This window comes from Lissotriton helveticus, chromosome 10 (genome assembly GCF_964261635.1).
Source record: "Lissotriton helveticus chromosome 10, aLisHel1.1, whole genome shotgun sequence".
In the NCBI taxonomy this organism is placed as follows: Eukaryota; Metazoa; Chordata; class Amphibia; order Caudata; family Salamandridae; genus Lissotriton; species Lissotriton helveticus.
Window position 1 is genome coordinate 650,394,764 of NC_136071.1, and position 12,525 is coordinate 650,407,288.

A 12,525-nucleotide genomic window follows, 5' to 3' on the forward strand; every position below is an offset into this window, starting at 1 on the left:
AAACCCAAAAATTAAGTCTAGTATCGACAGTAGTAGACCTAGTTAACGTCTGGCCTAGGCCTTTACTGCTGTAGGCACTATTCCAATGCGCAGAGCCTATTGGGAAAATAGGAGCTACACTACATGGCGCCCAACGCGTTTGGAAAGGGCGATAAAACTAACGTAAGACATTTAGAGTAACTCAGTCGTGCTTTCTCACTCAGACCCCTTTTTCCATTATACTCCAAAGACGTCTGGAGTGGGTGAAAGGTAATATCCTCCAAAACCTCGCAGGAGGGAACTCCTATGTATGGTTCTTGGTATAGTCAACGTTGAAGGATAAAAACATTCCCAAAATATTGTGCATCTAATCTCTGTTTCCATAAGAAACCTGATCTGCAAACAAACATAATACCATCCTGTCTGTAAAATGGCAGAGAGTGATGATGAAAGAGAGGCAATTAGATTAGCTACTGAAATAGCAGATGCTGATGCTACCATGCAAGCAGCAGACGCGGATATAATACTTATTCCGGTCATTAAAAGGAGATCTATAACCTTAAAACTTATAGAAAATGGACTGACACCTAGAGGTGGCACAGTCATATTCGTAATTGAGGCACACGAATATCGGCAGACAGAGGTATACTATACATGGATACATTTTCCAGCAGCAAATGCTGTAACAAAGTACTTCCACTATTACAAAGTAGAGGAACCTCCTGAAACGTACACTCCTTTCGAGGAGGTGGAAGTACCACTCAAATTCCAAGAGCATTTGCTCTTATTTGATGGCGCCCTAATACATAACAATCACATTACAAGGCTCGGTCCTTTAGGAAGACCAGGAGCAACGTGGCCGGTCCTAGCCGGATACACACCACATCCAGACATCGAAAGAATGCCTGCAGCAGAGCTATTAATACAGCTAAAACAACTACTAAAAATTCATAGACAATTAGTTCAGTATGTAATGCGGACTTCAACAATTCAGCCAGCGATTAAAATTCCACAGCTGACCCCTCACCAGGGGAACACAAATAAAATCACACCACAGAACATCCAATCCTGCCTAGGTAAAGTTCCAGCTAAACGGGAACAAATACCATTCTGGTTGGCACAGAAAATTACCCAAATAGAGGCGGTGTTTCCTGACACCACCCCATTAGAAAAACACAGGATTCTGACTATATGTCTCCCAATGGGAATCGCACCACACATTGAGGACTGTGACACTTGGGGTACAGTCTTTGCTTCCATCTATACAAAAACGCACGGTGTTCCATCCATTTCGGTGATACCAGATGTGCTAAAACAAATTCAAGATGAATACGGTCCAGAACCAGCTTTAACTCTTGGTATGAAATTACTAAAAGACTTCAAGCAGGTCTCGGCTATATTATTAGCCAACATAAAAGGTGAAGCAGCAAACGTGGCGATCCGCCAGAGGTTAAAAGAGACAGATATAGCAGACCAACCAGCTGAAATTGCCAGAATCATAGAAAAATCCTATGAAGAACTAGGCAGAGATAGTCTAGGTGGAATACCAGTAAAACCGCAACTGACTACAAGTCCAGAAAAAATATTTTTTAATAATAATTCACCAAAAAAGAACTGGGATGGAAATAAACAGTCCAATCCTAAAGAAAAGAAATTCCGGTCCAGAGGAAGGTCTCCTAGGCGAAGAGAGAAATCTCCGAACCCGAGACAAAGGTCACCTCAGAGTGAACCCTCTGGGAATAGATATAACCTTAGAAATAGGGATAATATTAAAAAACCTGATAGATATCAAGACATTGATACACGTCCGTCTCAATGTTTTCAGAATTCCTCGCAGAAATCGGAAAGAAGAGGACGATCAGAAGAGCACGCCAAGTCCAAAGACAAGGAACCTGCTCAACTGAAAAAGAAATCACAATTTCCAAAAAAGAAGGTAGCCAGTATCAAGGTAGTTAACAATGCCGAGAATACTGAGGACACAACTGAAAAACGGAGAATGGGCTCAGACAATGCTAGACAGCGCAGCAGAGGTGAGCATAGCTCGCAAAGTCCTTATGAATCATCTGGAGACAGTGGACACGAATGAATACCTTCAAGTGGAAACTGCAGATACCAGAGTTAGCAAGCCCCACAAAATATACGAGATAACATTACGTATAGAGGGAGATAAGACTAGGAAAATAAGGGGACTATTTTGGGATAACCTATCCAAGGGCTATGACATCCTTCTAGCTGAAAAAGACTGGCCACCAGAGTTTGTCAGGGAGTGCCCTCATGGCGAAGAAGTAATTATGCCTGCCTTCTCGAATCAAATACCGATTCATAAAAAATATACACTTGCTAGAAAGTGGGCAGTGGCCTTAGCACCTGCTTTATATAAAAATCATGTAGGATGGGATGAGGATTCTCCTCCTCACAAAGTCCAGTTAAAATCACAACCTACTGCACAAAGGCAGTACCCAATTAAGCAAGAAGCTAAAAAACAAGTAAATGAAATACTAGATCAGCTAGAATACCAGGGGGTGATTGAAACTTGCACCTCACAAATGAACAATCCTTTGTTTCCGGTCTCCAAACCAGACAATTCGTACCGTCTAGTTTTGGATTACCGACACCTTAACACATGTTGCAAAACCTTTGCAGTGCAAAACTCACACAGTGCTGCACTAATGAATAACATAGTGCGCAAAAAATACAAAACAACCTTGGACATCTCCAATGGATTCTTTTGTCAAAACATAGCACCAGAGAGCAGATCTTTAACTGCATTCTCAGTAAATGGCACTCAAAAACAATTCTGTCGGTTAGCCCAGGGGTACAAGAACAGCCCAGGGGTATTCTCAGCGAGAGTAACAGAATTACTACAACTATATGATGATGAAGCATTATCTTATGTCGATGACATTTACTTAACAGATGATGACTTGGAGACTCACTTGAAAAGAGTGAACACCATAATACTTGGGTTCGCTGCAGAGGGTTACAAATTCAACTTCAAAAAGTCCAGAATTGCCCATCTGACGGTCCTATTCTTAGGATATGAGTTATCAAGTGAAGGTAAAAGCCTGGCAGACAATTTCCTAGAGAAATGTGCCGTAATCCAAGCTCCTAAAACACTAAAAAACCTACAGTCAATTTTAGGCTTCCTAAATTTCGGAAGAACATACATTGCAAATTACGCAGAAAGGGTGAAACCCCTTTACGATCTAATTAAACCAGACTTTAAAAGATCCAGTTGGACTCAAACACACACAGAAATTTTGAGATCCTTACAAACAGACATGCTAATTAAGACAAAATTAGAAACCCGTGATAATACACGCAACCTTGTGATCCGAGTCATCCCAGGGAGATGCGGATTCACATACCTAACCTCTAATGAGGGAGATAAGGTACCAATTGCATTCAAATCACACTTGTACACTAAGGCTGAAATGAAATTTAGCCCAACGGAAAAAATTCTTACAGCAACACAGACAGCTATAGCGAAAGAACGAGCCCTGGCACAAGGTAAACGAATAATAATCGTGACACCAATACCAGCCTTAGAGGCGGTAACAAAGGCAAGCATTCCAAATGCTAAAGCACTCCATCCAAGATGGATACAATGGGCTAACTCTCTTGCTGCAACAGACGTGATGTACGAATTTGATCCTTATTTAAAAACACAAGAATTTCTCCAATATGAATTTGAATGTCCTCCGCCAACCGAAATTCTGCCTCTAGATGACTACGGCTGTATAATATATACAGACGGATCAGCACAACCCGCAGTAGGGGGTAAACAAGCTTACAGTGCTGCGTGCGCGATTGTTAAAGGTCGTTGGCACGAAGGGAAATTTAAACCAACCCTCACTAAAACACAATCTCTAGGAGATTGTACAGCTCAGCGAGCTGAATTACTAGCATTCAAGATGGCGCTTGAAAATACCGATCGAGAATTCCCCACGCTCATAGTGTGCGATTCGTATTATTGCGTTCAATCTTATAATGAATACTTGCAGATCTGGCTTCAGAATGGTTTCAAGGATGCGAAAGGTGGCACAATCAAGCATAAAATGCTCTGGGAACAGGTAGCTCTTTTACAAAAAGAACTACCAAAGACTCACGTGATACATACACTGAGTCATCAACGTGATGGCGTTCACGTTGCAGGGAATTCATTGGCTGATGAGGCCGCGAAGGCAGCTGTGCAAACGGCTTCCGTAGCTGCCGTCACCCGGTCAAAAACAAAAATAGACAGCGAAATATTACAAGCTGTCAGCGCTTCAGAAAAGGATTCGATAGAACCACTCCCTAAAGGCTTTCCAGTAAAATACTCATACATAACTGATACAAACAATGTTCCTTTTGCTCGAATCCCTGGAGTGGGGGATAGGGCAATTCCAAACATGGAACATAGGTTAGGACTGATAATAGCGGCACACGAAGGGCTTGCTTCTACCCATGCTGGCGTCTCAGCCACTGTATCATTATTAAAACAGAGATACTGGTGGCCACAAATGAGAAGACAAACAAGGAACTATGTTCTAGCATGTGAAATATGTCAAAAAATGAAGGTATCAACTGTGAGACGTCCAGCACAGACGCCCCTTCTAATCTCGGATAAACCATTAGCCTGTGTTTACCTAGACCACTGTGGTCCCTTACAAAGGGATGGTAACTATAAATATATCTTGGTCGCAGTGGACTCATGCACGAGATTCATATGGATGTGGCCCCAGCGAACGGCTGACGCCAGAACTGTTATAAAAGATTTGCGAGTCTTTATCGGCACATACGCAATTGGCATTCTGCATTCGGACAATGGTCCTGCTTTTAGCTCTCGGGCTTATAAGGAGGCCATGGTCAGCATGGGCGTGCAATTGAGGTACTCTTGTCCATTTCACCCTGAGGGGAACGGAATTGTTGAAAGAAAAAACCGTGACATAAAGCAATCTATAACGGCAAAGGTATTAGGTTCGGGAGCTGGGTGGGTCAAACATCTAATAAGTGTCCAACGTAGTCTTAATAACTTGCCAAGAAATTCTCTGAAGGGATTCAGTCCGTACGAATTATTATTCGGAACTAGGATGTTGATCTCTGACCTTGATAGTCAGACTTCAGTGGTAACAGAAAAAAGCTTTGATGTCAAAGACCGTTTGGCTATTTTGCAGGACTTAAACAAAACAAGAAAAGACCTGAGCAACATACAGTTGAAACAACAGCCAACGACCACTGAAGAATCACCACCTGTCCCAGCAAGACCTGTCTGGATTCCAAAAGTCGGGGATCTAGTCAGGGAGAAGATCGCGGTAAAGAAGGAATTTGGGCCTTCTTACAGAAAAGCAGTTCCTGTATTGTCTGTCAACGGGACAAGATCAGTTGTACTACCGCCACTTGCTGGAAAAAAGGAGAACCGAGTTGTATCCATCGACCTGGTAAAACCACAACATGTGGCCGATAACCAACAGTAGGCCAAGTGGACTCCCAATAAGTAGCAGAACACCAAGGTTTGCTACCAGTACAGAGGTCCTATCAAAGAGGCTCATCACATTCGAAACGCCTACAGAAGAACAACAAGGACTATGCAACAATGCAATAGAACTAAGACCTCTAAAAACCCAAATAAAGACATTTAGCAGAGACACACCAATCTATACAGAAGTACCAAGTGAAAATGCAAGAAACAAAAATCCTGAACCAATTGGAACAATTGACAGAACTGCATCCGGTTACTTCATCAACTTCGATGATTCCTCTGACGGTTTCAGCGAACAAAAGACACAGCCATCATCAAAATCCTTTAAAGACAAAGCGAAGGAACTTTTGAAACAACTAAAAGAAACATATCTGATTTCTCCATGGATTGAATTTTGGGTGGGTTTTGGTGCATTTAACATCATACTTTGGCTCATCATGGTATTTACCTTGGGACGCTTCATTGAGGGAAAATATGCTAAAATGGACACAGCAAGTCAGAACATCAACTTGGTCCTCAAACCACACACATCTTCACACGTCGAGAAAAGAGAACTTTCTTCAGAACTTTCTTCAGCCAACTTCACAGCAATTCCAATATCTGGTGGGGTAGCCTGGGACAACACTGACTATGAAATTTATGGTCCGGTCGAGATCCTGAAATATCCACACCAAATCAAGATCTCCTTGAGTGACTTTGCAAAACCAAACTCATTTGCTGATGATTGGGACTTTGAAAGTATAAACAATATGATGTCTGACTTAGTAATGTCTGCTAAATTTACAAAACATGATTATTTGCAGGGTTCTACAAATTATGACAGCATGTACTGCTATAACCATTATGGTAACCATTTCTTGCATAAATCTGCACAACCTAGAAATGTTTTAAATTTTAATCAATGGGAACATTGTGCTACACCTCCAAAAGGGAGCTCTAGAACCGTGTATGGCAAATATTCATATTTTTCAGGTTTTAACATAACTAATGCTGAAACATTTTATTACAAATTGTCAAACAAGACAGGGATGAAAACCATGATAACCAACACAAAATTGATATATTCAGATTCTTTCTTTGAAAAAATGAATACTTTTGGATTTGATTATTGGGACAAACATGTTGATTTGAAAAGTGTTTGGGGTACAAAAGAATGGCAAGTACAGGGTATAGAAGCTTTGTTTAGAGCCTGCATGATCCCAGAACAAATGATATTTTTAAATGACACCGTTCAACAAACCACCTGTCTTGGCTTAGCCAAAATCAAAGATTTAAATAACCTGTCTATTCCAAAGCCAACAATGTTTAGCAATAACTCTGAAACAGATGAAGAAATAGACATAAACCATATACTTAACCAAAACAGAACACATCCTGATTGGAAACAATGGTTGATCTGGCCCACAGATACAAATAACTGTCAAGATAGATTCCTGAATAAAACACAGGGTTTCAAAATAAACAGGCCAGACCCTAGATATCCCCAAAGACATCACCCAGGGATAATAACAACCTACAGTGTGGGCAAATTATGCCTTCAATGGCTACAAACTTCCACACTGCCTGAAATTAAGCAACACCTAACTTTACTTACTGATGGTGCTGACTTGCGTGATTTCATAATGGGACCACGCAAACAGCGTCAAAAGCGTTTCATAGCAGCCTCTGTATATGCAGCATACAATGAGGCCTGGAAGGTTACTCAAATTGAGACAGCAGAAAGAATACGGGAAATTGACCGTATTAATTTGGAAAAATCACTTTCTGTAGTGGACAATGGGTTAATGACTCTGTCCTCCAGAATTTTTTCATTGGACAGCATTGTGTCTTCAGCAATCGATATATTATCGCAAGACTTACTGTTATTACAACATGGTCAGTCACAATTGCGTTCTATTGTACAGCTTGGCTGGACGTTACAAAATCTGCGTTCAGGCTATGTGCCTTGGCGTTTAATCAACACAACGTCACTATTCCAAATCTTTAACCTTACTGATAGACAAATCGGTATGGCTCAGAAGGGTGCTGATTATACAATCTTGAGCATTGAAAAACTAGAAAGATTACCGTTGACAATGTCAGAACGACCTGTCAGTGAATGGATAATCCACGGAATCATAAATATTCCAATCTCAACCTTCAGGTTTCAATACTGCCAAAAATATATACAGGCTGGCATGTACGAGAAATTGGGAAAGGGGTACCTTAAAACAACATGGAACCTGCCCTATTCACATGCATGTGTCAGTAACAAAGGACAGAAAGTGTTTCTTAGTGGCAACAATTGTGCTATGTCACTAAGCGGCACGCTTCTGTGTAACGGTATTAGTTTGCACGGAGCCTGTGAAGGGAATTCATACAACCTTTCATGTCACCAGCAAGGCGCACCTGCAACTGAAATAGAACCATTCTTTCAAAGACTCTATAATGGGAGTTACATTCTTATTGTAGACCGCAGATGCTGTAGTCTTATGCCCGGGACTCCTTATCTCGTCACTACGACGGCGAAGGTCAAGTGCTGTGGACGTTCTTTGTTTCCCAGCTCCTTTCCAGACAGGGAGGCAAGGGCATGGCCCGGTTTGAAAATTACTTCTATTCGAATAGACACTTTAAGCAGAATGAAAACAGTGCTTCTTCAGACGCCTACAAGGCTCACGTCATCTAAAGAAACGTATGATCTACAAGTCGCAAGGACGACTGCAGAGATACATACATTATTATCAACTAATTCCCCCGTACATTTCGCGGAAATCCTGAGCGAAATCTTAAATATTTCTGATACCACAGGGGTCTCAAAGGTATTTAAGACAGTATTTTCGATGGCATTAACACCATTCAAAGCCATACTGGGTATTTTTCCAGACTTCGTCCATTCGATTTTTGGCGGACTTCCCCTGATCCTAGGACTAATTGCAGGAATCCTATTCCTAGTCCTTATTTTTCGTTATGGCAACCCATGTCACAGATCAAACTCTCGCGACAATGGAAGATACGATCCTAGCCATTGGATACCGGGACCGGATATCAAAAATCCTGGGACTATCCCGGCTTAGAGACCTAAACATGACTTGGTTTCTATCATTTCGACCAATGTGGCAAAGGTGTGTTTTACCTGTACTAAGGTGTCTGCTATGCGGAGAAGAATGCGTGTTAGACACCTGTCTGACGCTACAATCGGATGCGCCGGTGGATGCAGATACACTGTTGGTTCCTACCAAGGTTCACGCACTGTGCTGCCCTCAAAGGCTGCCAATTCTGATGACGGCATTCCTGGAATCTTCACCACTGCGATTGAAGAGTAGTGAAGTTCAAGATGAAAGCAGCATCGAACAGGTACGACCTTCTGTCAGCAATGCAAATCAGAATGTCAATGGAGACAATCATGCGCATGAATGCATGGTTACCCCTATTTCCGACTTAGAGGAACTTTCCCATGAAGCTGTTGACAGTTTTTTCGAAAGCCTGAATGATATGATGTTCTCTCCGGAACAGAAATAGAGACTTTTGAGTAAACTCGCACACGGCGTTCCCTGAATTCGGCCTTCAACTTTAAAAATAAAGTCACATGAACAATTACAATCCAGTTCACGGACAGCAACTTTTTTTAGCAAGCCCCTAAAATATTTTTCTATATATTTTTTCCCGGGACACTGATTTTCTGCTTAAAGTAAGAGACTATTCCTAGAGAACTAAGATTTCTATTTTAGATACTTTATAGACTTTATAGACTTTAGCTGCCCGCTGGTATGTTCGCAATAGATTTTATGTGATGAAATGGTTTCGACTTTTTTTCTGTATAGCCATATTAAGAGCCATTTCATGTGTATTTCTCATATACCAACAAGCAATAATGCATAACAATGCGTGTTTACTTTTGCATTTAATTCATAGCTTAAGTGCATACAATATATATGACTGCAATTTTTCAGTATATTTGAAAATTTCGAAATGCATTTATGTATTTTGGGGTGGTAAGGTATACACTATACTCTATAGTATGTTGTACTATGTTATACTATGCATAGATTAGTAGATATGACCATAGTTAGCGTGGAGTGGGTGTCGTGTATTTCTATAGGTTCTGATTCGATCCCCCTATTCCTGACCCTATTCTGGTTAAACTTACTAGCTAGTTAACTAACAGTCAGCCCATGAGGCAAGAAAACCCCCATGATGCAGATACCGTTATCTGACGCAGTCACACTACGGCACAGGAACGTGTTATCTGATTAGGTCATAACGCTTGAGATCTAATTAGACAAGCGATATTCCTCCAGCCCCTGATAAGGCATACAACGTTCTCATAACAAATCAAACCTATGACAACCTGGATAATCCGTGCGGCCATTGTTTTGATTTCACAGAGAACTTTAGTAAAGAATGTGCTAACGAGCAAGTCGTATGACATCTTTATTGACGTACCTATGTCCATCCTTACGTCAATCTCGGCACCTTTAAGGTATAAATATTGCCGACCTTGCCCTATGCAAACACACGCGTGGTGACAAGACGGAGCAGCCATACTTGCCGAAGCCGAGAGCAGAAGCAGACCCCGCAGGCAGCAGCCCCGCCTTCCTGACGCGCTGAGAGACGCGCTGCTATCTCAAGCCGAGAGACCCAGCACCGGCGCTTCTGGGCAGCCCTCGCAGGCAGCCTGGAATATCGAGAGCAGAGAAAGAGATACCATTCCTCATTCATCCTAAATTCCAGGTACAGAACTGAATAACCCCTCCTAGAGAATTCTTTAGTTATTCACTTGGCAAAAACAAACTTAAACTAAACTGTAACTTTCTATTCCCGCCCACGCATTAGACTTAGGTCAGGTACACGGGGTAGGCGTATTTAGAAACACCAGTTGAGTACGTTTAGTCAAATGTATATGTGTATGTAAATATATTTTATTCATTTTAAACATCATATGGCTCAGAAACCATATCAATGTTTTTACAGTATTATTTTATACTATTGCTTCTAATGTATGCACTTTACTTAACTATAAGTATTGCAATAATATCGATCCATTTCTCTTGTACGAGAAAAGAGACTGATCAATAAATAACATCTTTTATTGAACACGCCCGTCTCTTCCTTTTCTCTACATTCTGATGAGACTAAGAATGCACGTACTGACTGAGTAAAATAATTGCCTTGTGCTCACACGACTCTCGAGATTGACTCTTGATTAGGGGAGAGCAAAGTTGTCATGTTCTATGGTTGTCAGAAACTAAATCCCTTCTTGTCTAATCAGGGGAGTTAATCCTTCCTTGAACATTCGAGAAAGTTTCTAGCGAACTCTGAGCTTAGCTGGCAAACCCAAAAATTAAGTCTAGTATCGACAGTAGTAGACCTAGTTAACGTCTGGCCTAGGCCTTTACTGCTGTAGGCACTATTCCAATGCGCAGAGCCTATTGGGAAAATAGGAGCTACACTACAATATCTTACCGCAAGACGGTTCAGATATTTGTTCTGAAGAAGAAGTAATAAGAAAAGAATTCGTAGACTTCTTCTCCCTATTATATACCGAGGACACAGCCCCATTAAGTGAAGATTTAGATAAGTATTAGAAACCCTGGATTTACCAGTGTTATCGAACCAGGAACAAGATGAATTAAATGCCCCAATTGCAAAGGAGGAGGTAGAAGAGGTCTTGAGAGGCTTGAAGAGGGGTAAAGTAGCAGGCCCGGATGCCCTACCAAACGAACTCTACAATAAACTTAGGGAGGTCCTATCCCCCCCTATCACAAATTTGCTAAACAAAATCTATCTAGAGAAAGGGAAACTTCCAGATTGGTGGAATGACGCCACGATAAGTATCTTGCTAAAGCCGGGTAAAAATCCAGCAAGATGTGAATCCTATCGCCCTATAAGCCTTCTAAATAGTGATTATAAGATCTTTACACAAATGTTATCAAAAAGGCTCGGTAAAATAGCAGGTTAGCTGATAAAAGAAGATCAGAAAGGGTTTGTAGGAGGCAGGCACTTGCAGGACCTGACTGACGAGCCTATTGGGTCTATAGATATAGCGATAAGCGAGAAAATCCCCTTAACAATAATAACGCTGGACGCGGCTAAAGCGTTTGACAGAGTGAACTGGGGTTTTCAAAATGCAACGCTAGAGAAATATAAGTTAGGTGAAAACTTCCAGGAAGCTGTTAAAGAATTGTACCGATCACCAAAAGCCAGGGTTCTAATAAATGGGAGCTTAACAAAGAATATAGATATAAAGAGGGGGACTAGACAGGGGTGTCCCCTCTCGCCCCTATTGTTTAATTTATACATCGAGCCGCTGGCACACAGGCTTAGATCTAATTCGGAAATAACGCCGTTCAAATATAATGGATGGGAAAAGAAAATAGCTTTGTATGCAGACGACCTGATGATTTTCACGGATAATTACGTAGGATCCATTAAAGCTATTGAGGACACTCTAAACGACTTTGGTAGGATATCCGGCTATCAAACTAATCAATTAAAAACAGAGATTATGAACTGGAATTCCCAAGTTATTAGCAACTACACCAGGGAGAAAATCAGATATTTGGGGATAGAGTTGACCAAAAACTTAGATAAAATAGCAAAGATAAACCTAGACAGGATAACAGCGGAAGTAAGAAAACTACTGAAGGCATGGGGAGGTCTTCCTTTAACATTTTTAGGTAGATTTAACCTAATTAAAACGGCCATCCTCCCGAAATTCACATTTATATTTAGTGCTATCCCTCTAGAATTTAATAGAGATACTCTAAAGAAAATACAGGGTGAACTGTCAAGTTTCATTTGGGCATTTAAAAGCCCTCGCATTGCATGGGGTAAATTGCGGAGAAAAAAACTGGAAGGAGGAATTGCTAGTCCTGACCTAGTTGAATACTATAGAGCCTTTCAATTTAAGCATATTAGGGTCCTCTTAGGTAAACAAGATCTGTACCCGGGTCATCTTAAAGCAACGACCAATAATATTGGCCACTATTTGTACAAATTCGGTCACCCGAAGTACTTCAAAAAAATAAAATTGAAGACTTTGGAATCAGCTGCGAAACTGTGGTATCGGATCAGGAGTACTCTGGATATTCCTTATTATAGTGAGT